Source organism: Pongo pygmaeus, chromosome 13 (assembly GCF_028885625.2).
Source record: "Pongo pygmaeus isolate AG05252 chromosome 13, NHGRI_mPonPyg2-v2.0_pri, whole genome shotgun sequence".
NCBI lineage: Eukaryota > Metazoa > Chordata > Mammalia > Primates > Hominidae > Pongo > Pongo pygmaeus.
This window is the reverse complement of record NC_072386.2, coordinates 58,572,413-58,599,951: the sequence shown is the minus strand read 5'-3', so window position 1 is coordinate 58,599,951 and position 27,539 is coordinate 58,572,413. Positions and strand designations below refer to the sequence as shown.

At 40.3% G+C, this 27,539-nt stretch overlaps 1 protein-coding gene and 1 long non-coding RNA gene across 10 annotated transcripts in view; one reads left to right on the top strand and one right to left on the bottom strand.

Annotated features, from left to right (window-relative positions):
- The window catches only part of PIP5K1B (phosphatidylinositol-4-phosphate 5-kinase type 1 beta), a 375,712-nt gene that overhangs the window by 30,919 nt on the left and 317,254 nt on the right, over nucleotides 1–27,539 (bottom strand). The window lies entirely within an intron of this gene.
- Nucleotides 788–6,631, top strand: LOC134737898 (uncharacterized). The gene is made up of 2 exons (XR_010123311.1): nucleotides 788–2,676; nucleotides 5,726–6,631. It is a non-coding gene; the product is annotated as an uncharacterized LOC134737898 (long non-coding RNA).

Below are 27,539 nucleotides of genomic sequence, written 5' to 3'. Positions count from 1 at the left end.
CAAATGTATACTGTGTGCCTACTTCATTCCAAGTGCTGGGCTTAAACCAAAAAATAAGCAGACATGGTCAGAACACCAACTGAGGGAGCTTCCCAAAAAGTTGGGGCAACAACCTAAGTGTGCCTTATTTGATGAATGGTTAAAGAAAATGTGGTACACATATACAAATGAATAGTATTCATCCTTAAAAGAGAAGGAAATTCTGCCATTTGCAACAAGATGGATGAACCTGGAGGACATTATGCTAAGTGAAATAAGCCAGACACAAAAAGAAAAACACTGCGTGAACTCATTTGTAAAATCTAAGAAAGCTGAACTAATAAAAGCAGAGACTAGAATGATAGTTACTGGTGGAAAGGAGAAGAGGAAGTGAGGAGGTGTTGGCCAAAATGTATGCCAGATGAGGAAGTTCTGGAGATCTGAGGCACAGCATGATGACCATAGTTAATAATCATGTATTGTATACTTAAGATTTGCTAGAAGAGCTGATCTTAAGGGTTCTCACCACACAAAAAATATAACCACGTGAGGTGATAGATATGTTAATTGGCTTGATGTGGTAATCATTTTACAATGTATCACCTTAAATATATATAATTTTTATTTGTTAAGTATACCTCAATAAAGCTGGGGAAAAACCCTAAAAATCCCCCAAAGTTGAGGAGATATATATTAATAATAAATGTTAAAAAGCCAATAATTATATGATTATGAAACATATAAATGCAAAAAAATACCCCACCAAAATAACACCCAAGACGACAACAACAGCAAACCAAAATAAAAACCTTGACCATCAAAGTAATTTCTTTTTCTTTTTTTGAGACAGAGCCTTGCTCTATCACCCAGGCTGGAGTGCAGTAGCCCAATCTCAGCTCATTGCAACCTCTGCCTCCAGGGTTCAAGCGATTTTTGTGCCTCAGCCTCCCACGTAGCTGGGATTACAGGCAAGCACCACCACACCTGGCTAATTTTTGTATTTTTAGTAGACGGGGTTTCCCCAGGTTGGCCAGGCTGGTCTCCAACTCCCAACCTCAGGCGATCTGCTCGCCTTGGCCTCCCAAAGTGCTGGGATTATAGCCGTGAGCCACCATGCTGGGCCCATCAAAGTAATTTCTATTAAGCTTCACAATACTGGATGGCTTCTGCTCTCTAGGACAATGTGTTTTACTGTTCATATTTGGCAGAGTCTAACATCATAATTAGTTCCCTTCCTAGAGCTCATATCCATGGAATTAAGAGAGAATATATTTAGGTAGATCCCAGAGGTGAGGCTTAGGTAGATTTAAAAAACGGCAGTATGGGCCATCCATGAAACATTCCCAGGTAGACAGCACACATTGAAAACAGGGTTGACTGTGTTCTCTAGCTAGAGAAAAGCACCACGAAGGCAATAGGAATTGGGACCTTTTGAATCATAGGGCAGGGGTCCCCAACCCCCAGGCCACAGACTGTTACTGGTCTGTGGCCCGTTAGGAACCAGGCCGCACAGCAGGAGGTGAGTGGTGGGTGAGAGAGATACCGCCTAAGCTCTGCCTCCTGTTAGATCAGTGGCGGCATTAGATTCTCAAAGGAGCGTGAACTCCCTTGTGAACTGCACATGAGAGGGATCTAGGTTTTGTGCCCCTCATGAGAATCTAATGCCTGATGATCTGAGGTAGAACAGTTTCATTCTGAAACCATCCCCACTCTCCCATTCAATCCATGAAAAAATTGTCTTCCACAAAACCGGTCCCTGGTGCCAAAAAGGTTGGGGACCACTGTCATAGGGCACTGATGGCCCTTGTGGCTCAGAGGAGCAGTACAATATGTGAAAGAATGAGCTAGAACAAGAGGCAGGGTAGTGGGGGTTGTGGTACCAATGTGGCACTAAGTAGCTGTGAGTGCTGTATTTGGGTAAGACATTGAATTTTCCTGTACTCCACAGTTCCCTTCTCTGTAAAAATCAGGAGTTTGGATTTGATCAGGTCTTGCTAGCTTCCAAAAGTTTTGATTCTTAGCCTTAGTTGGTCTTCTCTAACTAAAGTTTGAGATCAGAGTGGCATATTGGAAATACAATATGCTGAACTGGAAATGCCTTTTGCTGTGTAAGCTAATGGAACCAATAAAGGTTTAAGACACAGTGAACAGGAAACAATTCCTGGCCTAAGCACTATTATTTCTCTGTACTACACCTCAATGGCATAATTCCCATGGATAGTGGTTTGCTGCCAGATACTCTGCAATCTCTATACTTGCTGCTGTCAGATTCAAACAAACAAAAATTACTCAGAAAAACAAAGCTTTATTCAGAGCAATGTTGTTATGTGTTGAATTGCATCTCCCTAAAATTCATATGTTTAAGTCCTAGCCCCCAGTACCTCAGAATGTGACCCTATTTGGGAATGAGTTTGGTGCAGACATAATTAGTTTAGATGAGGTCATACTGGAATAGGGTGTGTCCTACTTCGGTATGACTGGTGTTCTTATAAAAAGGGGAAATTTGGACATAGAGACACAAACACACAAGGAAAGCTCCATGGAAGATAAAGGCAGAGATTTACAAGCCAAGGAATGTCAAAGATTGCCAGCACACCACCAGAAGCTAGCAGAGAGGCATGGAACAGATTCTTCTTCACAGCCTCAGAAGGAAAACCCTGCTGATATCTGGATTTCAAACTCCTGGCCTCCAGAATGGTGAGACAAATTTCTGTTGTTTAAGCCATCCAGTTCATGGTACTTTGTAAGGGCAGCTTAGCAAACTAATACTGGTGTTATAAATGCCTGAGGGACAAGCTGGCCTCGGCAAATAGGCTGACTCACTGACCTTCCCTCCATAACACCACCTTGGGAAAAAAGAACTTCTCACTGACATGCATTCATAAATAAACACCTTAACTTTTAGGAAGTTTATATTTTAGGCAGCTGAAGAAAAGTACAATTCATATTTCTTGCTAAACACTACATTTTCTGTCTTTAAAAAGTAAGACCTGGCTGGGTGCAGTGGCTCATGCCTGTAATCCCAGCACTTTGGAAGGCTAAGGCAGGTGGATTATTTGAGTCCAGGAGTTTGAGATCAGCCTGGGCAACATGGCGAAACCCTGTCTCTACAAAAAATATAAACATTAGCTGGGCATGCTGGCACACACCTATAGTCCCAGCCACTTGGGAGGCTGGAGTGGGAGGGCTGCTTGAGTTCACAAGGCTGAGGCTGCAGCGAGCTGTGATCGCGCCACTGCACTCCAGCCTGGGTGACACAGCAAAACTCTGTCTCAAAACCAGCCAACCTAACAAACAAAAACCCAGAACAAAAAGCAAGGCCCTTCTTCAGTAAAACCCAACAAACATTTTTTAAACCTTTATTAGTGACCAGGAATTGCTAGATAGTGTTTGTGCCTTAGCTTTCAGACTCTACTCAGGTCGTCACCAGGTCAATGTGCTAAAAACACACAGGGTTGAAATGAGCACCCTCAGCATGTAAGTGGTATCCTTCAGTCAAAACCCAAATTACTATTAGGTCTGCAGAAGCTGCTGGAAAAAATAATATGAAAACAGATTAGAAAAGCAGCTTCACTCTCACAGATGTACACTGTAATTATAACTGTTCAGAGCTATTGGAAAATGATAAGCAGAATTGATTTTCTGTCCTTGCTAGCTTCAGAGAGGTGCAGAATGACAGGAAAGTTCTCTCATTCGTGGCTAGGCTGACACCAAACGAATTACAAGTTCTGATCTGACTAATCAGAAAATGTCACAGAAGCTACTGGTCTCTGCTATACAGGTCGACACCTGTCGTGAGTCACTAGGAACATAAGCAGTTTAGTATGATAGACATACTTGTTCTGGTTTCTAAATCATGGTACAGCTTTAGTAATCTCTGGCAGTGGTTCTTTTATATACCCAAACCCTTCCTATAAGTTAAGGATCAAGGCTAGGCATGTTAGAATCTGACGTTAGTAACACTCCAATTGCTTAAATAGTGGTTCTCAAGCTTTAATGTGCATTAGAATTGACAACAGGAAGCTGCATTTTAAACAACTTGTTTCTGAAGCAGGTGATTCTAGAGCCTATACTTTTAAGAAATGCTGGCTTAGAGAGATGGTAAAGCAGTGAGATGTGCAGTCTAGAAACAGCATAGTATGCTTCTAAGAATGACTGAGGACCAGAATGATCCATCTTAATAAGAATGAAGAGGAAGGCTGGGTGTGGTGGCTCACACCTGTAATCCCAGCACTTTGGGAGGCCGAGGTGGGAGGATTTCTTGAGTCCAGGAGTTTGAAACCAGCCTGGGCAACAGGGTGGAACCCCATTTCTACAAAAAATTAGCCAGGCACGGTGGCACACACCTGTAGTTCCAGCTACTTGGGAAGCTGAGGTGGGAGGATCGCTTGAGCCCGGGAGGTGAAGGTTGCAGTTAGCCAAGATCACGCCACTGTGCTCCAGCCTGGGTGACAGTGTGAGACCCTGTCTCCCCTACCCTGAAAAAAATGTTGAGTAACATATGGGTCAAAGGGCACTGCTGAAGGCCCTGCCTGTGCCTCCTGGCTTGGTGCTAACTGCTCTGGTGCTAGTGTTTAGAGTGTCTGCAGGGGTTAGCATTCTGGCTTAGGAGGCTGGGGCCTGGCTGGTGTTCAGGAGCTCTGAATTCCACCCTTAGGTCAGATATGTAACCATTTACCACATCACACTGAATAAATCCTACCTTCCAGAAAGCACATATATGTAAACTAATAAATGATTAGGCCCTTGGTTAAGAACCACAAACACGCTCCCCATAATTTTACACTGTTTATAGACCTGACTTCTTGTTATGTATTAATGTGCTTAGCCATTTGTAAATACAAATATTAATGTTTACAAGCTGTCACTGAAACTATATACCCTTTTCCTGTGTTTTTGACCTACTCTTAAAAAGTCTAAATTATCCATTTTCAGAGTCCAATTTAAGCTTTAGTTATTTTGGATAATGTCTATCTTTCATAGGTATGTCTAAATCCTATTTACATAAAATTTCTTAATGGCTATTACTAAAAATGCTCTCAAAATATTTATCATTGATGTATCTACATATCTACAGCCTCTCCTTAGATTTTTTTTTCTTGTTAATGTGTTTGTTTTATTTTATTTTATTTTATTATTTTGAGATGGAGTCTCGCTCTGTCGCCCAGGCTGGAGTTCACTGCAACAGATGAAGTTGTTGTATTACGTCTGAGCTGTTGTGGGAGCAGGCACTGGAAGGCTTTAGTTCTTGCCTTGTAGTCTCCCCATCTAACCAGCACTACTTAGCTGGGGCTTGCTTGGGCAGTCACTTTATCTTTCTGACCTTGTTCTTTATCCCTATCACAGTGATAAAAATCACTCTCGTTATTTACAACAGGGTTGATGTAAATAATAACATGTGCAAGTGTCTACCATCTGCTTGCCTTTGGGAGGCACCTATTAGATGTCCTTGCTCATGCTGGAGGTGCCTGAATTTACCCTCCTCATTGTCTCCTGGTCCCTGGAGCATTTGGGAGAATTCAGTGAGGCTGACTGTTATAAAATCTGTCCCTTGTGTTCAATACATTTTAGTTGTTATTAGTATTATCGTTGAAGATAATTATATGAAGAAACACATGTTATAGACTTGACTGGCTCAGAAGGAGTTGTGTACAAGTAAAGGCTTAACAACCAGCATTTAGGAAAAAACCCACGTGCATATATGTATGTACATAAAGTTTTTATTTTTTTATTTTTATTTTTTCAGACAAAGTCTTGCTTGCTCTGTCGCCCAGGACGGAGTGTAGTGGTATGGTCTTGGCTCACTACAACCCCTGCCTCCCAGGTTCAAGTGATTCTCCTGCCTCACGCTCCCAAGTAACGGACTACAGGCACACACCACCACACCCAGCTAATTTTTGTATTTTTTGTAGAGACGGGGTTTTACCACGTTGGCCAGGCTGGTCTTGAGCTCCTGACCTCAGGTGATCCACCCGCCTCGATCTCCCATTATTAACAATCAAATGGCTGTTCTTCGTGGTACTGGTACCAAAACAGATATATACACCAATGGAACAGAACAGAGGCCTCAGAAACAACACCACACATCTACAACCATCTGATCTTTGACAAACCTGACAAAAACAATGAAGAAAGGATTCCCTATTTAATAAATGGTGTTGGGAAAACTGGCTAGCCATATGCAGAAAACTAAAACTGGACCCTTTCCTTATACCTTATACAAAGATTAACTCAAGATGGATTAAAGATTTAAATATAAGACCTAAAACAATAAAAACCCTAGAAGAAAACCCAGGCAATACCATTCAGGACATAGACATAGGCAAAGACTTAATGACTAAAACACCAAAAGCAATGGCAACAAAAGCCAAAATTGACAAATGAGATCTAATAAAACTAAAGAGCTCCTGCATAGCAAAAGAAACTATCATCAGAGTGAACAGGCAACCTACAGAATGGGAGAAGAATGGGAGAAAATTTTTGCAATCTATCCATCTGACCAAGGGCTAATATCCAGAATCTACAAGGAACTTAAACAAATTTACAAGAAAAAACAACCCCATCAAAAAGTGGGCAAAGGATATGAACAGACACTTTTCAAAAGAAGACATTTATGAGACCAAAAAAAAAAGTAAAAAAAGCTCATCATCACGTCATTAGAGAAATGCAAATCAAAACCACAATGAAATACCATCTCACGCCAGTTAGAATGGCGATCATTAAAAAGTCAGGAAACAACAGATGCTGGAGAGGATGTGGAGAAATAGGAATGCTTTTACACTGCTGGTGGGACTGTAAACTAGTTCAACCATTGTGGAAGACAGTGTGGCGGTTCCTCAAGGATCTAGAACTAGAAATACCATTTGACCCAAAAATCCCATTACTGGGTATATACCATAAGGATTATAAACGATTCTACTATAAAGACACACGCACAAGTATGTTTATTGCAGCACTATTCACAATAGCAAATAACTGGAACCAACTGAAATGCCCATCAATGATAGACTAGATAAAGAAAATGTGGTACATATACACCATGGAATACTATGTAGCCATAAAAAAGAGTGAGTTTATGTCCTTTGCAGGGACATGGATGAAGCTGGAAATCATCATTCTCAGCAAACTAACACAAGAACAGAAAACCAAACACTGCACGTTCTCACTCGTAAGTGGGAATTGAATAATGAGAACATATGGGCACAGGGAAGGGAACATCATACACTGGTGCCTGTCGGGGAGTGGGGGGCACTCTATTATTAGGAGAATTACCTAATGGAGATGATGGGTTGAGGGTGCAGCAAACCACCATGGCACATGTATACCTGTGTAACAAACCTGCACATTCTGCATATGTATCCCAGAACTTAAAGTATAATAAAATAAATAAATAAATACATAAATAATAAAAATCGCTGTTCTTAACAACTGGCTTGCAAAATTTGACTCTAGCAAGGAAGAAGATGTGGGCTCTGGCATGCCACTGCATGAAGGCAAGAGGAAAACATTAGGAGCCAATTTTAGCATAATATTTTGAAGTTGCTGCTTCCATTGGAGTCACTATGGCTGCTAGCAACATGCTGGAGAGGTGGATATCAGTTAGGGAGCCACAGATCCTGGTGGGACCCCAGAAAAATCGCAGGGGGTGCTCAAATCCATATGTTCATATGTGATTTCTTAACAGAGAGTAAAAACACAATTTAAATGAACATGATTTTTAAAAGCAACAGCCTGTTTTCTTCAATTCTAAAAATGGAAACCTGAAAAAGGGTACACACCATCGTGTATGGAATACGATATATAGTGAGGGAATAAAGTTCACATTTGGGTGAACAAAAGTTCCATCCGTCTTGGTATTCATGACCTACTCTGCCTTACCAACACTTTTCCACATATTGCGGGAAAGATTATCTCAGATGACTGCATGCATATTGCTTGGGTAGGACAATTTCCTACTAATTGCCAGGAACAACCAAACCCTAGTGGTAATCATCAAAGCTTAGGCCAACCCTGTTACAAGTACACAATGAATACGCATCTAAAAGACTTGGCGTAGTGCCTGGTCTTGACAACATGTAATTAACCCTAGCTATAATTCTGGATGGCACAGAGTTTCAGTGAGAAACAATTTAAGGAAAACCACATGCTCCTTTAAACAATTTTAGATTTTATCAGTCAATGATTTTAGAAAGTTACCATCATCCTTTATAACATATAAGAACATGTCAATGGAAAAGTCACTGGATTCAGAGTTGAAGAACTAGATTCTGGTCTTGATTCTGCTACTACCTATCTGTGTGATGTTAAGTAAGTAATGTCACCTCTATGCACCCTGGTTTTCCAATTTCTAAAGTAAGGGTGTTGGGGTAAGTAAGGGCTATTTTTTAATGAAAAAATCCAACCTCCACAACTAAAAAAATTTCATGTCCTGTGAATTAGAAATTCAACAAATATGTCCTCAATGTTACTCACTTGAACAGCCATTAAGACCCTTTTACGGATTTTCTAAAGTCACATTCTCTTTTGTTCTTCTGAACAAACACTGATTCCCCTTGTTTCCAAATGTATATTTGACCTTTTCTCAATGTTTATTATCAGTCTTCCCCACTGAAGTTTGTTTACTTATGAGAACAAGGCTTTCTTTCCGGTAGATCATAAAGCAATTCCCGGAAGGGCCTCGGGTGGGAGGATATGCTCAGGTACAGAAGATATCTCACAGTGTTGACCTATTAAGAAAATGGGTGGTCCTAGACTCTGGGCTGGTGAGCATTTTTCTTCTACCTTCTGGCAATTTCTTATAAATGGCAAAGTCTTGTTTTAAAAATCTGAGTCTGTGGTTTTTTTTTCTTCCCCTAGTACTGTTGAATAAAAAATTCTACATTTCCAAGCATACTGTGCCTGCGATCAAATGATGACACAATCAACACCCCTAATAATAGTAATAGCTTCCCCTGATTGAGGCTCTGAGCCTGCCACTTTACATACATATATTATCTCATTTACAGTTTTTATTTTTATTTTTTGAGGCGGAGTCTCGCTCTGTTGCCCAGGCTGGAGTGCAGTGGCGTGATCTCGGCTCACTGCAAGCCCCGTCTCCTGGGTTCACGCCATTCTTCTGCCTCGGCCTCCCGAGTAGCTGGGACAACAGGTGCCTGGCTAATTTTTTGTATTTTTAGTAGAGATGGGGTTTCACTGTGTTAGCCAGGATGGTCTCGATCTCCTGGCCTCATGATCTGCCCGCCTCGGCCTCCCAAAGTGCTGGGATTACAGGTGTGAGCCACCACACCCAGCCTCATTTACAGTTTTAACAACCCATCAGGGTAGGTATTATCATCCCAGTTGCACACATGAAGCACATGAGGCCCTCAGAAGCTAAGCACTGTGCCCAAAGACACAGGTTTCCAACCCAGGTTTGGCCGGATAGTAAATATATAACCTCCCTTACAATGCCTCCCTCTACAAATAAAACCCCCAGCATGACACAGGCAAGACAGGCAGCGTGAAATCCAGTAGAGAATCTTGGAGAGGTTCAGTGCTTGGAGATTTCACTCTTAAAGTCTTTCATGAGACTGAGCTGAGATAGGATGCCTCTTTTGAAGTGGCCGATGTCACATTTACTAAGCAAAACTTTATAGTCAACACATGCAAAAAAAAAAAAAAAAAAATATATATATATATATATATATATATATATATAAACAAGGATCCTAACACACTGTCTACCCTACAAGTATTTTCATGCTAAGATAAAAAAAAGCAGAATGTATAGAAATATCATGTGCTAGAAATGCATGGAAAATAATCTGTAGATACTATGTATGTTTCACAACTGTGTGAAAATACAGCTAACTTTTATTAAGCAGTTATTAGAACAGGGTTTTTTTTTTTTTTTTTTTTTTTTTGAGACGGAGTCTTGCACTCTCAGGCTGATCATGGTTCACTGCAACCTCTGCCTCCCAGATTTAAACGATTCTCCTGCCTCAGCCTCCCGAGTAGCTGGGATTACAGGCATGCACCACCACACCTGGCTAATTTTTGTATTTTTAGTAGAGACAGGGTTTTGCCATGTTGGCAAGGTTGGTCTCGAACTCCTGACCTCAAGTGATCCACCCGCCTCAGCCTCGCAAAGTGTGGGGATTACAGGTGTGAGCCACCATGCCTGGCCCCAGAACAGGTTCTTAAATAGCTAGTTTGATCCTTGATTTAAACATCAAAACAATTCTATGGTGTGGGGATTATGATTCCACTTTATACAGATGAGGAAAGGGACTTTTAGAGAAATTGTGGAAGCATGCCCAAGGTTATACTAACATAAATAGCTGTAACCAGAATTCTGAGCCAGATCTGAGTCTTCTCTTTTCTTTCTCCACACTATTAATACAAATTATAGTGAACTTTTTGCCCACTCAGCACTCCTTTCTTCTGTTGGTAAGAGCAGCTCACTGGATTTTTGGGGAGCAATCCTTCCGGTATTCTGTGTAGTCCTGTTGGGAATGCACATCAGAGCACCTCACCCCCATGGGGGTGAGCCTTTGACTCATCAATGTAGGCTCATCATACTCTCAGAGAAATCTGAACCTTAGGCAGTGTGATGAATAATGTCAAGTGGTAGGAGCTGAGTAATAACACCAGTATTTCCATGAGTCTCAAGCTTCCCAGAGAAAGAGAATGTCTTCTAGAAGATGCTGTCCCCGAGTCTGAGATTCTCTAGAAGCAAGCTTGATGAAAGCATGGCATGACAGATTCCCCGAACTGCTGGATTCTCACCCTGTAGCAGTGTCTGGGAGAGGGTAGAGGCTCGATAAATATTACTCAATGAATGGTTGAATCCTCTGAGCTGCTGTATTTCATACTCTTCCCTTGGCTTGGTAGTTTAGGTTTTTCTTTAGATTATGTGAACTAATTCTTAGCTTCCTCATGATTTCCTTTGCTACTTCAGTTTCTCTTGCTTGTAAGCAGAGAACTCTATCTGATATCTATTATTTCCACAGAGATGTTACATATGCCAAAATATTTGAGGACCCAGCCTGATGGAGTTCTGTTTGTCTACAGCAATGCCCTTCACCTACTATTCTCACCCAAGGAAGGAAGCTCTAGAAAACTCCTCAGTTGGAGCATCAAGGAACTACAATCTGTTATGAGAGATCATTTATTAGGTTGTGTAAAGGTCCCCACAAAAAAGTCCAGCTACAATATGTGGGGAAGTAGTTTATTCCCACAGTGCCCTTGATTCATTCATAGGTTGAAACAACTACCACAGGTATCCAAAAATGGCACATATGCATGAAAAACAACTTTTACCCAACCCCAAATTCTGGAAACTGGGAATTTGAACTACAAAATTCAAAATTGTACATATTCAACCTTATATGGATTGGGATTCTATGGCAGGTGAAAATGTGATCTACATAATAAATCAATCATAGTTAAAGCCAGCTGCAAAAAGACCCATGGTATTAATATTTGACAGATTACTTATTCATCTTCTCTGCATACAGCTGTATACTGAGTTTCCCATCTTTTCAAGTATAGCCTCAAGAGACAGTTGTAGAACATAATCCCCCAACATTTACATTATAACAAAGTGTTACTGTAATGCATGATTGTGGTACAGGTTTCTGTAATGTCATTTTGAGAGAGGAAGCACCCATGCCTTTTTGTTTATAACTAACCTCCATACTATATCCAGATTTTGTTCATTTTCCTTAATGCCTTTTTCTGTTCCAGAGTCCCACTCTGGATACCATGTGACATTTAGGTGTCACATCTCCTTGGGCTCTCATAGACTGTGATGGTTTCTTAGACTTCTTGTTTTTGATGACCTTGACAGTTCTGAAGAGTACTCATCAGGTATACTGCAGAATGTCCCACACGATTTGGGTTGCTTGATGTTTTTCTCATGGTTAGACACAGTATTTGTAAGTTTTTGGAAGGAAGATCACAGAGGTAAAGTACCATATTAAGTCAAGGTTATGCACTATTAACAAGACTTATCACTGATGATGTTTACCTTGATTACCTGGCTGAGGTAGTGTTTACCAGGCTTCTCTACTGCAAAGGTACCCCCAACCTCCCTTTCCATGCTGTACTTTTTGGAAGCAAGCCACTAAGTGTGGCCAACACTTAAGGGACGGGGTGTTGTGTTCCACTGCCTTCAGGGTGGAGTAGCTACATACAGTATTTGGAATTCTTCTGTATGGGAATTTTGTCTCCTCTCCTCCATTTATTTATTTATTCAATCATATATTAATATTAGTATGGCCTCTTGGATATTTATTCTTTGGCTTATAACTCAAAACTGTGTTATTTTATTGCTCAAATTGTTTCAATTTTAGCCATTCAGAGCTCTTTCAGTCAGCTCCTGTGCCCTCTGACATACCCCCACTGTTTTGCTTTTTTGAATACAAATAGCCTTTTTTTCTTTTTTTTTTTTGAGATGGAGTCTCACTCTGTCACCCAGGCTGGAGTGCAGCGGTGCAATCTCAGCTCACTACAACTTCCGCCTCCTGGGTTCAAGCGATTCTCCTGCCTCAGCCTCCTGAATAGCTGGTATTACAGGTATGCGCCAGGTATGCATCATGCCTGGTGAATTTTTATATTTTTAGTAGACACGGAGTTTCATCATGTTGGCCAGGCTGGTCTCGAACCCCTGACCTCAGGTGATCCACCTGCCTTGGCCTCCCAAAGCACTGGGATTGCAGGTGTGAGCCGCTGCACCCCGCTGCCTTTTCTTCTTTTCAATAGATAAGAATAGATACCTGTATTTTTGGATGGTTTAAGTATGGAACCACTGAAGAACTAGGCTGAACCTTCTCATCCTTAAACACAAAGCTCTTGTATCACTTTACAGTTAATTCAGAAGTTTAAGATTGACTACATTTATTTCATTGTTAATTTGTGGGACAAAATCTGTACGACAGCTATGTGTTAGGGTTTGGAACTGGCTTCGTTCCCTTAAGTCATTCCCAGCCTGTGATTGGTACTAGAGTTCAGGCAGAAAGGCTTGGTCTTGCAGAACTAGACTATCCATCAGAAGTGGCAATGGTGAGTTAAACTCTACTAGAACGTTAGCCTTTCCAGGGACACCCTCTGCCCCCATCTTCACCTTAGACTTTCAAATTAAATCACAGAACTAATTGAGTCATAGAATATGTATCTTATATATATTCTATTCATTGTACTAGATAGTCATATATATTTTCCTATCTCATCCTCACAATAATCTTGTGAAGTCGATATTATTTGTAGATGAGGTGATTAAGGTGCAGGGAGGTAAAGTAGTGTAGCTGGTCAACAGCGGACTGGCATTCTAATTCAAAAGCCTCTATGCTAGGTTACCTGTCCAAGCTGAAAACCATGGCCATATAACCTTACAATTTCCTCAAAGGATGCACATCCTGCCAAATGGTGGCAGCTTAAGGCACAGGCCTACATAAGGCCACATGCCTGCAGGTCTGGTTTCACTTTGCTCATAAGGAAAGGGAGAGAAGGTTTGTACACATATAACAGGCTTATTTTCCCTTCTATCAGGCTCTGTATTTATTGTGATCAATCAACCTCCTCTTGGGAGCTAAGAGAATTCCAGAATTGCAGCGTTTACAAGGAAACCTACAGGCATTCTAGTTTAAAAAGCTCTGTGCTATTTCTCTCCCCTCTACGGCAGTCTTCCCAGATGGCTGCTCAGCTACAGTGAGAGGCTTAGCATTTTCAGGGTAGCCTATTTCTTCTTTAACCACACTATTAAACTCTTCCTTATACAGAATAATCCTTTCTTTGTAACTTCCACGCATGGGTTTTGATTCTGCTTTCTTGGGGAGAACTCTCAGCCTGAGATGACATGCCAGGCTCATCAGCTTCCTGGGCTGCATGGGGAGTCAGGTCAGCCTGGGTCGGATTCTGCTTATTTTGTGGCAGACCCAGGAGAGTACCCTTCACAGCAAGGCAACCACAGAAGTGAGATGCCAATTTATTCAAAGTTCAATGTATTAATACATGTCCTGTTCTGAGATAGCTAAGATCGGATGTTTACTCATGATGAATAAATATTAGCTCTTTACTTCCTTTAGGGGCCTTTACTTCTCTTAATGGCATCGTAATCATCCTTTTATAAACCCTTAAGAAACATTTCAGTCCACTGTGTGAGTATAACATGCTCTATGGGTGAGGGTGGAACCACATGAATTTCTAAGTGTCTATCAGGTTCAAAGTTCAAAACAAACAAGTCAAGGAAATCTTGGACATGCCTGGATACAACAGCAGTCTTAAAGAAGAATGATGACTTACTGGCAAAAGAGAAGAAAGTTTAAGACTGCCACTGGGGAAGAAAATGCTACTGATTTCACTTCCTTCTGATATGAATAGCAGGTGCTCAGATGGATTGAACTGAAAAACAAGTGAGATGGGGGAAATTAAATAGCTTTACAAAATGTCGGGAGCTTAGAAATCGGAGATATATATTTATTCAAGTTCTTTTTCTCTGTGGATCAGATCTCAAGTTTTCATTTAATTTGGCTTGAAGAATTTGACCCATTGAAAGCTACTGTCAGAGCAGGAAGAAAGCACCTGAAGTCACCACCACCCAATACTGACCACCCACGGTCGAAGGATCTATTGTCTAAAGTGTAATAGCTGTGTGATTTAACTCAGGATATACCTGAAATGTGGAATTTCAGGCAGTGACTGTATAATGAATGCCCCCACTACCATTGTTAAGGTCCCTGATCTGGGGAAGTGTTAGTCACTGTAATAGCTGAACCAAAGCAAATTATCATTGGCAGGGACATCAAATGTGTCTTCCTTCCACAGATAATTTCAGGGCTGACTACAGGGTCATGTGACCTATGCAACTGCATGGATTCCTGGGCTTAGAATGGTTCCTTTGTTTTTTTTTGTTTTTTTTTTTTTCTGAGACAGAGTCTTGCTCTGTCACCCAGGATGGACTGCAATGGCATAATCTCAGCTCACTGCAACCTCTGCCTCCTGGGTTCAAGTGATTCTCCTGCTTCAGCCTCTCGAGTAGCTGGGGTTACAGGCATGCACCACCACGCCCAGCTAATGTTTGTATTTTTAGTAGAGATGGGGTTTCACCATGTTGCCCAGGCTGGTCTTGAACTTCCGGACCCAAGAGATCCATCTGCCTCGGCCTCGCAAAGTGCTGGGATTACAGGTGTGAGCCACCACACAGGACTGCTTGCTTAGTTTAATGCTCTGATGTTGCCATCTTGAAACTGTTAATGATTTTTGCACATTAGTCCTCACAATTTTATTTGAGATCCTGCAAATGTAGCTTGTTCTGAATGGCTGTGATGCTTTGGAAAGGTCAAGTTATTATGAGTAATAATCTAAATCAAATATAAGTTTCTTTCATCAATGCAATGAGATAAAGGTTCTTTTCAAAAGTAAAAGAAGGGTGGCATTTTAGGTTGAGAAAGAAATAGAATCATAAGGTTTTAGAGACTGGAGATCTTAGAAATCACGGTAATTAACAAGCAGAATTTGGATCAAGGTTTTGTCATATTGAAATGTTTTCGTTGGAGAAGGAGACAATTTAGAATTGCCTTGAAGTTGTCAATATATATGACAATTGTGCTGTTAACTATGAATGGTTCTCTCTCTTATTTACCTGATAAACATTTAAGAAATATAAAAAGAATATCGGTGCAGCTCTAGGGACCAGAAATGAAAACAGGAATTAAGTCAGCTGCAAGATCAAGTATCATACAGAATAGTAAGCTTGGCCACTGTCCCCCTGCCCATAATTTTAATCCTCTGAGTTCCAAATTCAGTCTAGATGGACTGAATGACTCCCTTAAAATCAAAGAACCATGTGAGAAGAGTAGGTAAAGCAATTAGTAAACCTCTAATTTTTCTACAGCAAGTAACAACAATAAAATCTATCTGTTCTTTATGAGGCAGTAAGAATTTGAGGACTTTAAATCATTTGCAAAGGGAAAGAAATGCTTCATGACTTGGCCAGAAGCTTACTTTACCTATTCATCTTAAAACAGCTAATCATAAGTCTTATGATTTTGAATGCATTTAACCAGTTCTCTGAATTCAGAGAGGATTGATTTTTCTATTTGCATATGAAAAATAATATTTCTGCCTTTAGTAGGGGATAAATGTGCTCAAATCTTTTGATTTTACACAAAACAGGAGTATTCTGTGTACAAGGAAACGTTTATTTGATGTCATTATTTTCCCAAATCAGTATTTTAAATTAAAAAAAGATCTTGATAGTACATACTGTAATGACCTTGAATAATTGGAGAGAGCAAAATATGTATTTCTGTTCAGGTAAAAATGAACAGAACACATGCTTCCCACTTTTTTTCTAAAAACTCATAAAAATGAGGGAAAAGCCTAGAACACACCTGATTCACAAAACTCTCAAAAGGCTGAAGAATTAGAAGCACTGGGAATCCATGAAATAGCATGTGTCGGGGTAAGAGGAGGCAGCTAAGTATCTGTGGTTGAAAGTCTGGTTAAGCAGCAGGTAAATCATCTCCCAAAACTTCTACCAACATGCAACTGCCTTTTCTCAACCCTATTTTAAGAATGGAGGTTTATTCTCCGGAGTGGGTGGAACAGAAGGTCTCTAGATTGGGGATCATTAGTCACAGCACAAGGATAAGGCACCAACTGAAAATAAGGAGATAAGGAGGTACTAGCCTGCCAGATTCAGAGACGGTCTCTTCCCCAACTCGGCTTCCATCAGGCTGACAGCCAGCCTTTCTCCTCCAGGCTGGAAAGATTGGTAGAGCCTTTTCTGGGGATCTAATCAACCCAAGAAGAAAGACAAATACCAGGTTTCTCCAACTACACAGCCCAGCCAAATCGCCCTACAGTGAAACCCACAGATGACAAGCCCCAGCCACGCACTTTGAACTTTTAATCATTTTGTTAGTGCCCCACTTCTTGTTTGAAATAGTTTTACTGATATATCATACGTATACCATATAATTAGTTGCTTTAAAGTATATAATTCAATGGCTTTTGGTATATTCAGAGTTGTGCAACTATCACCATAATCAATTTTAGAATATTTTCATCACCCCGAGAAGAAAATTGTGCTCATTAATAGTTACTCCATTTCCCCAAAATCCCCAGCACTAGGTAACTGCTAACTTACTTTCTGTCTTGATAGATTTGTGGTGACACGCTTTTAAGTATGAACAGACAACCAACGATTACGAGAAATCTGAGAAAAGCTACTATTGTAAAAGAGATCGAAAATATCGAAAAAAGCTAACTAGAATAACCTAAGATTATGCAGGGATTAGAAAATCCCAAAAAACCCTTAGACCCCAACTATTATTTACATCCTCAGATAAGTTACAGCAACTATGAAATAAAAGAACGGGATACTAAAGGAAGAAATTATCAGGACAAGAAGAGGTCCTGGAAAGTAAAAATGTAACAGTAGAACTGATTGAATTAGAGGGCTGTATGAAAATTTGAGGAAATCCCACAAAAAATAGAGTAAAAAGACAAACAGATGGGAGACAGAGAAAAAACAACAGAAACATAGAAGACTAGTCTAGCGGCTTCAATTTTCAAATGAGATACACAGAGAAAAGAAAAAACAGAGGCAATGAAATCATCAAGAAAATTTCCTAGACCTAAGAAAAAAAGACCAAAAAGGAAGAAAGAAAATTTTCTAGACCTGAAAGACTTGAGTATGCAGATTGAAAAGGTCCACTGAATACAACACTTTACTACGATGAAAATAAGACCAACTCCAAGACAATTAAGAAAAAGACATCTTTAAACTTTCAGAGATGGGGAGAAAATAGATAACATGCAGATGACCAGGAAACGGATAAATCTTAACTTCTGAACAGCAACTTAGGGAGCCTGAAGACAATGGAATAATGCCTTTGAAAATCACTTCTGAAATAAAATTCTATACTTTGCTAAACTATTACTTATGAGTGACTTTAGCATAAAGACATTTTCAGACTTGCAAGATCTCAAAAAACTAACTTCCCATGAGTCCTTTTCTTAAAAAGATACTGGGGGATGTGCTCTGCAGAAACAAAGGACTAAAACAAGAAGAGGGAAATATAAACACTATGAAGCAGTGGAGCCAACTTTAGAGACAAAGTGAATTCCCAGAACAAAGGTGAAAGAAGTTCCCAGGATAACATCTGTGCACCAAACTTAGCAGACTAGACAAGGTCAGAAGACTCTGGGGAGAGATTATTCAGTTGAGTAACTCTGCTGAAATATCCGATGCATCTGAACCAATTAGACATTTTAAAGAGTTTGAGATTCAATTATTAATAAATATGTAGACAACTAAAGAAACAAAACAGAATGGAACATCATTTTGGGGAAAAGTATAAGGAAATATAATGAAACTTTACAACAGGGCACAGTTGCGAATATGTTTATGACATAAGGTAAATTACAATCTAATAGAAAGTATGATGCAACTCTACTTGGAGAATAGAGAGGATGAGAAGGGTTAGTGTGAAGGTGGGGTGATAAAAGGGAGCTATATCATCCTCTTGCAAAGTGAGAACAAAAAAACTAGAAATAGCAACTCAAGTATTTTGTTTAGAGAAATAACTAAAAAAATCAGATGAAAAAGGTGATTGCCTTTGGTGAGGAGGAAATTGGGGTGGGGAATGGAATGGGGTTGGCAGTTTTAATAATAGTCCTGGAAGAACTATTTGACTTTCATAAAAATAAAACCTAGAAAAATATGAAGAGAAATATGAAGAGAATATAGTATTTCGTTCCATAGAAATATGTATAATGTAAAATGGCAATCACACTATGATTACAATCATATAATGAATGACACACATCTGAAAATGTCTGATGGGGTTTACAGAGGCATTAATGATGGTATTAAGGTAGTGAAATTAAGAATAACCATTGTCTTTTCCAAATTTCTTCTATCATAAAGTTCCTATATAATTTTCATAATCAGAAAATGAATTCACAAAGCAGAAAAAGTTTATTCCTCATTATAGACTGGAACTTGGTTCACAATTATTTCTGTCATTCAAATCTATGATTTTTCAAGTTATCAAGGGAAGATCCTGAATGGTTTCTTTCTTATTCTTTCTTTCCTACAAGTCAATGTTGGGAGTACTATGAACCAACTTTCTAAAAATTATAAATTGATGAAAGGTGACGATTACACTTAGTTTCTCCTCTCAGTGCCATACATTTCTGACATAATATTTGCAATACCGTAAAAATACTTTTCTCTGTCACCAATTCTGAGGAAATGTGAAAAAAAAATCCTTCTAAATATCCAAGGTTAATACTGCTTGAACCAAAAAAAGTTAACCTTTTAAAATTTGTGGTGTGAGACATTTGCATTATGATAACTTTCCAACACTGTGGCCTGATTCTTGAGGCATCTCATGCAACATTCCACAGAGCCCATCTAATTTAAAAAATAATTAAAAATATTAATGTCTAAGTATGCGATTGAATAGGAGAAAAAAAGCAAAAAATTATATCTAGTTTATAACTTAGAGCTACAAAATCATGAATGTTGCTTGCATGTCTCAATAAAAATGAATACTGAGAAAAATTTCTCTAAGATTTGCACAAACCGTTCTCTTGTCCGTAGGATGCTCTGTTTCAAATCCATTTCCAGAATAGGCTTTTAGTTTGAGGGGTAAATGATCTGGTGGGTGGTATTTTAAAGAGTCTAAACACTTACTTAAGAAGCAGAAAATATGTTTTATTAAAAAAAATCATTCTGGCTTTTTCCTTACAGTCTGTGTTTGGCACAATCACTGGTGCCTGTATAAAAGCCACAGTGTCCTGTCTTCGCTAACAGAACCCTAGGTTTTGAGTTTAGGTAGTAGGTGGAGATCTGTAGTGATGGGATTCAGGATATTCTACCCATTATATGGCAGCTTAGCATTTGAGAAAACAGCTCCTTGGCCAGTTGTGATGGCTCACGCCTGTAATCCCAGCACTTTGGGAGGCCAAGGCGGGTGGATCGCTTGAACTCATGAGTTCAAGACCAGCCTGGACAACATGGTGAGATCCAGTCTCTACAAAAAATACAAAAATTAGCCGGGCATGGTGGTGCATGCCTGTAGTCCCAGCTACTCAGGAGGCTGAGGTGGGAGAATCGCTTGAGCCAGGAGGCAGAGGATGCAGTGAGCTGAGATTGTACCACTGCACTCCAGCCTGGGCAACAGAGCCAGACCTTGTCTAAAAAAAAAAAAAGAAAAGAAAACGGGTAATAAACTTAGGAAGGTCACTCTCTGACCTTCTCTCACCCTTCTTCCCTGAAGCAGGCAATAAAAGAATCCTCTGGCCTGCCTCTGTAGTAGGCCGTTAAGACCCCACTTGAGAGGTGCCCTCCCTATAACTGGAGGAAGGAAATATACTTATCTCTGAAGACACAGGGACATGGTGACCAATCTGAACAAAGAAGCCTTGCTAAGTTTCACCAATCTTTTACTATTAGATCATACGCCCTTCAGCCAATCATACTTTCCACTTCTTCATCAACTCTAGCATAAAACTACACAGGTTTGCCTGTTTTTTTGGGTCTTCATTTCTGAAAGCTCCTCTGTCGTATAAAACATTAAATACATTTGTATGCCTTTCTCTTGTTAATATGTCTTCTGTTATAAGGGTTATAGGCATGAACCTAGCGATGGGTGAAGAAAAGATATCTTTCTCTCCTCTGAAGTAGTCTCAGGGGAGGTAGGCCTCTTCCCAGCCTCCTTTGCAGCTAGAGGTAGTCATGCGATCCACTTCTGGCCATGAGCTGCTAAGAGGATGCTGCTGGGGGCACAACTGGGCAACCTCCCCCATAAAAAGCCTTGCAATGAGGAATTTCTCCCTCCCCACCTTTTTTTTTTTTTTTGCTTTTTCTATTTCCTTCCTGCAGAAGTCCCTGGAGAGAGGATGTGATGTCTGAAGCTATGGCAGCCATCTTGTAACTATGAGGCCACAAACAAGAAAAGCAAAAACCAGAGTGAAGCATGGCAGAGCAGAAAGATGGAAAGAGCCTGGATACATAAGAGTGTCACTGTGCAGCTGTACCCACCCTAGACTGCATATACCTGGACTTTAAGTAAATGACAAATATCCTTTATTCTATCTCAAGCCAGTGCTTCTCCATCTTTTTTGTGTCATGACATTCACAGTGGGTGGTAATATTTGTGCTGCCCTCTGGGGAACACAGAGGAGACTGCTAGCACCTGAGGTGAACTATGCTGGGGGCTTCAGCTGCCCCAGGACTCCTCCCTACCTTGAAGCCTGAGGGGATACATATCTCTGCACATCTCTTTGTGGCTCATCAATGGGCCTCACCATACACGTTGAAAAGTTCTAGTTTAAGCCATGCTTACCTGTTACTTGGCTGAATGCACTTCTAAGTAAAAGTTGGACTCAATGCTGTTTGTCAATGGAAAGTGACGAGATTTATAAGATATCATACATTCTCTAGCAACATATGAATATGCAAAAAATACTGATCTTAGCCCAAATCACATCATATGATTCTACTGACAGAACTATTTGCTATTTAACTCGTGTTCTTTCTTGTCAGTAATGGGGCCACTTCCTGATTAACTACAGGCACATTTCATGAGATCCAAACATAGAAATTTTTCTTTTTTTTTCTGAGACAGAGTCTCACTCAGTCGCCCAGGCTGGAGTGCAGTGGCACGATTTTGGCTCATGCAACCTCTGCCTCTGGGGTTCAAGTGATTCTCCTGCCTCAGCCTCCTGAGTAGCTGGGACTACAGGCACTTGCCACCATGCCCAGCCAATTTTTGTATTTTTCTAGAGATGGGGTTTTGCCATGTTGACTAGACTGGTCTTGAACTCCTGGGCTCAAGTGATCCTCCTGCCTCAGCCTCCCAAAGTGCTGGGATTACAGGCGTGAGCCACCTTGCCCGGCCTATAGGAATGTTTCAAACAATGCATTTGAGAGTACATTCATAATGGTTGAAGAATTATAGATTTTAGGGAAAAAAGTTTCATTTTATCTAGAAGTTCATCTTATGGGTCAAGTTATTATGTTTTTTATATGGTCTTAGGTTTGGGTACACAATGCCCTTGGCAATAATTGATTTTTCTATGAGCCTGACATTAATGTTTCTAAGCAAGTCCCTTTTGTCAGCTCCACCAGTGCTTACCGTAGAGGGTTGATGGGTGCATTAAATAAAATAATATCTGTAAAGCTCTTGGCTGACTACATTGCATACAGTACACATCAAAGACATAGTTCTTAGGATTATTATAAACAAAAATGTAAAAAGAATGTGCATGAATTAATGGTAGTCATAACTCACTGGATACAAAATATCTTCCATATGGATACAGTAAAATACTACATAAACATTACTATAAAAGTGCTGTAAAAATATGAAGCTCTCACCACTCCCCAGAACTCATGTAATTATTTTAACCCGAGGCCAGCTCTCAGGTGACCCACCTTCCTGTTTTGGTAAAGAAGTGCCCTGCTCTGGTTACATCTGAGAGCTGTGTATTCTTAAACAAAAATATCCAGTTCCCCACTTTTCCAGAGATCACACTGAGAGGGCTTTATGTGGGAGCCCCTTGTTTATTAAGAACGGTTTCTATGTCATGGGAGGCCAGGAAATGAATTTTAAATCTGTCTTAACCACAGAATGACACACGGGACAAATGACAAGACCAAATTGGGGAGCTCTGCTCTCTCTCACAGTGCCTGGGCTGATGAGTTCAACACATCTGTTTGCACTTGAAAAGTCAGATGTACTAATTATTGTTACAAACACAAATAAAAGTGATCCATGTACATCTTCCTGGAATTAAACCCTTTATGAAGCGACATTGTCACTTATGGAATCACTTCTTGGTTCAGCCAAGCATGGGCATCTCAAATGTTGCATGTGGATAATTATGAAACATTTTCTGAGCACTTATGCCAAGGACAATGAGCAATATGATCGGGGATGTGCAGTTTTCACCCTGTAGCACTCTTCCTTTACTGCAGGCATCGTACACAGCTCCAGGCAAGTCATTTTTCCTAACTCTGTCTGCCTAACTCACTTTGTGTAGATTTTTCATTGAATACCATTTGCTTTCTATTGTGACTATTTATACAAATACTATAGTCTCTCAAGGGCAAAGATTTTCCATCTTTTCCATCCTTTCTAGCATCTTGTTTAGACTTGTGAGCACCAAGGAGACACCTCTGGGGACTTACAGATCTACTTGGACAGCACTTGACAGTGGACCTGCCCCCCAGCAGATGGGGCAAGAGCCAGTGAAATTTGGGTATTTGACTGCAACCCTGTTTGTTCCCATATGTAGAGGAGATCTGGTGCAACTCCAGTGACCTGGAGCAGTATAACAGCACAGCCACTGCTGTCGTATCAACATTTTTCACTAGTCCTCTCTCACGTGGGGCTTGTCTATGGGGCATGTTGGCATTGGGAAGTCCTCATTTCCTGATTTACTGTCTCATGACGAGATACCAATCAAAGCTAAGGTACAAAGAACTCTTTGAAAAATAGCCTTTTCAACTCGTCCACACCCAGTCAGAAACATATTGATTATGGATTAACTCATTATTAATGACTTTGTCTATTTTGAAAGAGTCTGCCCTGAACAAGGAGTCAGGAATTGTAGGTCTTAGCTCCACTTCTGCTATTAAGTTATGCTGCAAACCTTAGAATCTTCACTGAGCAGTTCTCTGGGCCTCTCTTGATCTGTAGACGAAGAAACAGAGGCAGATGAAACACATCCCATCTAATTTTGCTGACACACTCAACCCTCTACAACTACAATAAAGGGTTAAAAAAGGACATAAACCTATAAAGAGGGGAGAAGATTGGAAGAAGCTAAGAGAGACAAAATTTAGGAGTCTGAAATGCATATGAACAGGTAGTAATCAACTTAGCAAACTCGAGAGGAAAATCCTGAGCTGGGAAAAGCAAAGATATATATAGCCAGGCAAAAACCTCTCTCCATTCCAACAGAAGACTGGAGGATTTGATTTTTTTTCTCCCTGCAGAAGACACAGAACAGGATATGTGGACCCAGGGACACCAGAAGCAATTGAGGTAAAAGAAAGAGAGAAAGTGAATATGTATATACTAGATGCTAAGACACCTGTTCCTGCCAGATGTCCCAGAAGGCTGACAGCCAGGCCTTTCTCCTCCAAGCAAGAAACTGGAAGCATCTCCTATAGGGAGTCTGACCAGCTCAATAGCTTGCTGGTCAACAAGCTCTGCTCAGGTGCTTAAGTTTCCAGTCAGGGATTTTTTTTTTTTTTTTTTTAAGACAGAGTCTTGCTCTGTTGCCCAGGCTGGAGTACAGTGGTGCAATAACAGCTCACTGCAGCCTCAACCACCCAGGCTCAAGCCATCCTCCCATCTGAGCCTCTGAGTAGCTGGGACTACAGGTGTGTCATTGCACTTGGCTAATTTTAATTTTTTTTGTAGGGATGGGGTCTCACTAGTATTGCCCAGGCTGGTCTCGAACTCCTGGGCTCCAACAGTCCTCCTACCTCGGCCTCCAAAATATGCTGGGATTATAGGTGTGAACCACCACACTGGCATCTAATCAGCTTTTTAGTCTCCCACTCAAACCTTAGTTGAGCAGACAAATGAAGATTTCCAAAAATCTGAAGAAAACCTCCAGTACAGAACATGTAGACTACAAAGAGAAAAAGGCAGCCTGGATGAAAACTGAGACTAAAAAGGGAGAAGAAACAAAATTCAGGGCAAAACAAAAAACATAATCCTAATATCTTCAGGAAAAAAGAGAAATTACAATCATGAAAAAAGGAAAGATTGCTAAAAAATAAAATCTCAGCGAACAAAAAAAGAATTCTTATAAAACATGGTAACGGAAATTAAAAACTCAGTGGAAGGATTAGGAGATGAAGTTGAGGAAATCTCTCAGAAACTAGGACAGAAACATAAATAGATGGGACTGAAGACAGAAAAGTAGAGAAAATTGGAAGACAAATCCAGGATATTCTATATGCATAAAAGGAATTACAAAAAGGAAAAAGAAAATAGAGAGGAGGAAATAAGAAAATAGTTAAGAAAATTTCCCCAAACTCAAAACATGAGTTTGCAGGTTGAAAAGGTCCCCTGAGTGCTTAGCATGCTGGCTGAAAATAGACCTGCACCAAGGCCTAGCATCATGAAATACTGAGACTCTGGGAGAAAATCAAAGAGTTTACAGGTTTCTGCAATAATAATGATAATAGGAAGAAAGAAAAGAAAGAAAGGCAGGCAGGCAGGCAGGCAGGCAAAGAAAGCAAGCCATTTACAGAAGATCAGGAATCAGAACAGCACTGGATTTCTCATTGGTAACTGGAAACTAGAAGACAATGGAGCCAAGCCTTCACCATGTTGAAAAAAAAAAACCTAAAATATTTGCAATCTAGAATTCTATACCAGTTAATCTATCAATCAAGTGTTAGGGTTAGAATAAAGACGTAAGACATGCAAGATCTCAAATATTTTGCCTGCAATGAATATTTTTCATACTGGAGGATTTTCTTCTGGAAAATGTGTTCCACCAAAATGAGGGGGTAAACCAAGAAAGAGGAAGTAGCAAAGAGGAAGATGTAGGAGACGACAAACAACGGAACTGATACAGACAAGAGGTGACTAGAATCCCCAGAATGATGGAGCAGAGAGGCCCCAAAGTAACATTTGTACATCAGGTCCTAGAGGGCAACCAGTTCAGTCCAGGCTGGTCAGAAGTGTCTGGTGGAAACTTCTGCAAGACAATAAAAGGAACAGAACCTCATGCACTTAAATGGTTTGAGAAGCAATGAAGACACTGGTGGAAAGCTTAGGGTTCCATTAAGGAAAAATACACAGAAAACTAAGCAAACTGAAGAACAAGGCAGTTATTTATTACAATAAAACCAAAAAGTCACACAGGAAAGGAAACTGAAACATAGTATATGACACTATTCACACAGCCATAATAAAACACTCAATATCGATCAGACTACAGTCAAGATGTAACTATACAAGGAAACTGGAAGGGTGTAGGAGGAGGGGGTGGGTACACATACGTGGTGTATGTGGGGTGGAGAAAAGACAGCTAAATCTTCGTCTTCTATAGTGGGCAGTTATTAGCTAATGCCTATACCCAATAGATCAAGCAATAACAATATAAGCATGTTATTTAGAAAAACCAAATTAATTGCCAAAGGAATCAGCTCAAAGAGTTGAAGGTGATTGCACATGGAGACGTAGGGGGAGGTGGACTACGGCTTGCTCTTTTTCTTAACACATGTTACACGACTATTTGTTAAACTCTGGGCATAGAATTTTGTTACAAAAATAATTTATAAATTTTAAAATCAATCAATACATTTTTTAATAAATAAAAGGGCTGGATGACATGATGGCCAAAGGTCCCTCTCATCTCCAAAGCTTCGTGATTCTTTCAGGATGAGTTTTACTACTTAGGTTGGAAAGGCAGGAGGGTGGACAGGGAAAAGGCGAAGGCTCGACCGGTTCCCCAAATGAGTTTTGAGTTGGCCTTGGAATACCTGGCCTCTCTCCTGTCACAACTCAGTGGCCACACAGAAAGCAGCAGGTGAGGGTGGTTGGAATTAGGAGGACACCAACTGAAATGCACTCATATATAAATACAAGACAAAAAATCTTCTCCCAGACAAAGTGCTTAGTCAGAACCATTCTTCCAGTGTGATGAGAAGCAATGAAAGACAGAGAAACTCTACCATTATTTTTTTTCCCCATGTAGCCTTCAGGATGAAATTTGCATTTTAGCCAAATCCTTTGTTTTGAAAACAAATCTGGTCATTTTTAAGTTATTTGTGACCTTCCACACACCAATTTTTAATAGAGCTGGCTGCAAAAATAATGAGCTCCATTACATCATTACACATTTCACCTTTATTACTTTAACCTTGAAAACAGGTTATTAAATGATTCAATTTTAGATTAATATTATTCTGAATGGAGAGTTTAACATTGTCTCCTAGTTCCCTCCTTACACTTACCTAATTCTCCTGCACCCATAACTATCATGAACTAAATACAAAGGCAGGTTGTGGTAGAGGCGTTTGGTCTGTCTGTGGGGAGGCTGGGCCAGCTTGGTGCTGTGAAGTGAATGAGTCCTCAGCAGCAGGTTTATGTTAGTGGACTTCCCCAGTGAAATTCCTTCCCTCCCAAATCAACAAGTTATTTAAATTACAGGAGATAAGGCTCACTACTGTGGTGATGACTCCACAGATAACAGAAGGATTAAACAGAGGATGTCAGGACCAACTTGCCTTGGAAGAAATTGTTTGTTACTCTTTGTGTATGTTTGAAGTATATCAGAGAAACAAAAATGAATCTTGGGATTCTTGTAGACCCCCCAACTAGAGGGCCTCTGGGTGGAGGAGACATGGCCAGAACTGGTAACATGAACCTGGAAGTTCGCCTGTTACAGATCCCAGGCCCACACAGGGAATACTACTTTGTATACAACACAAGAGCTAGGCTCAGAAGGCAAATGGAAATACAGTGGTTGGGCCAAAGGGAAACATGTCGAAGAGAGGCCATGGCAGGGAAGGCAGCTGAATGGGTAGGGAC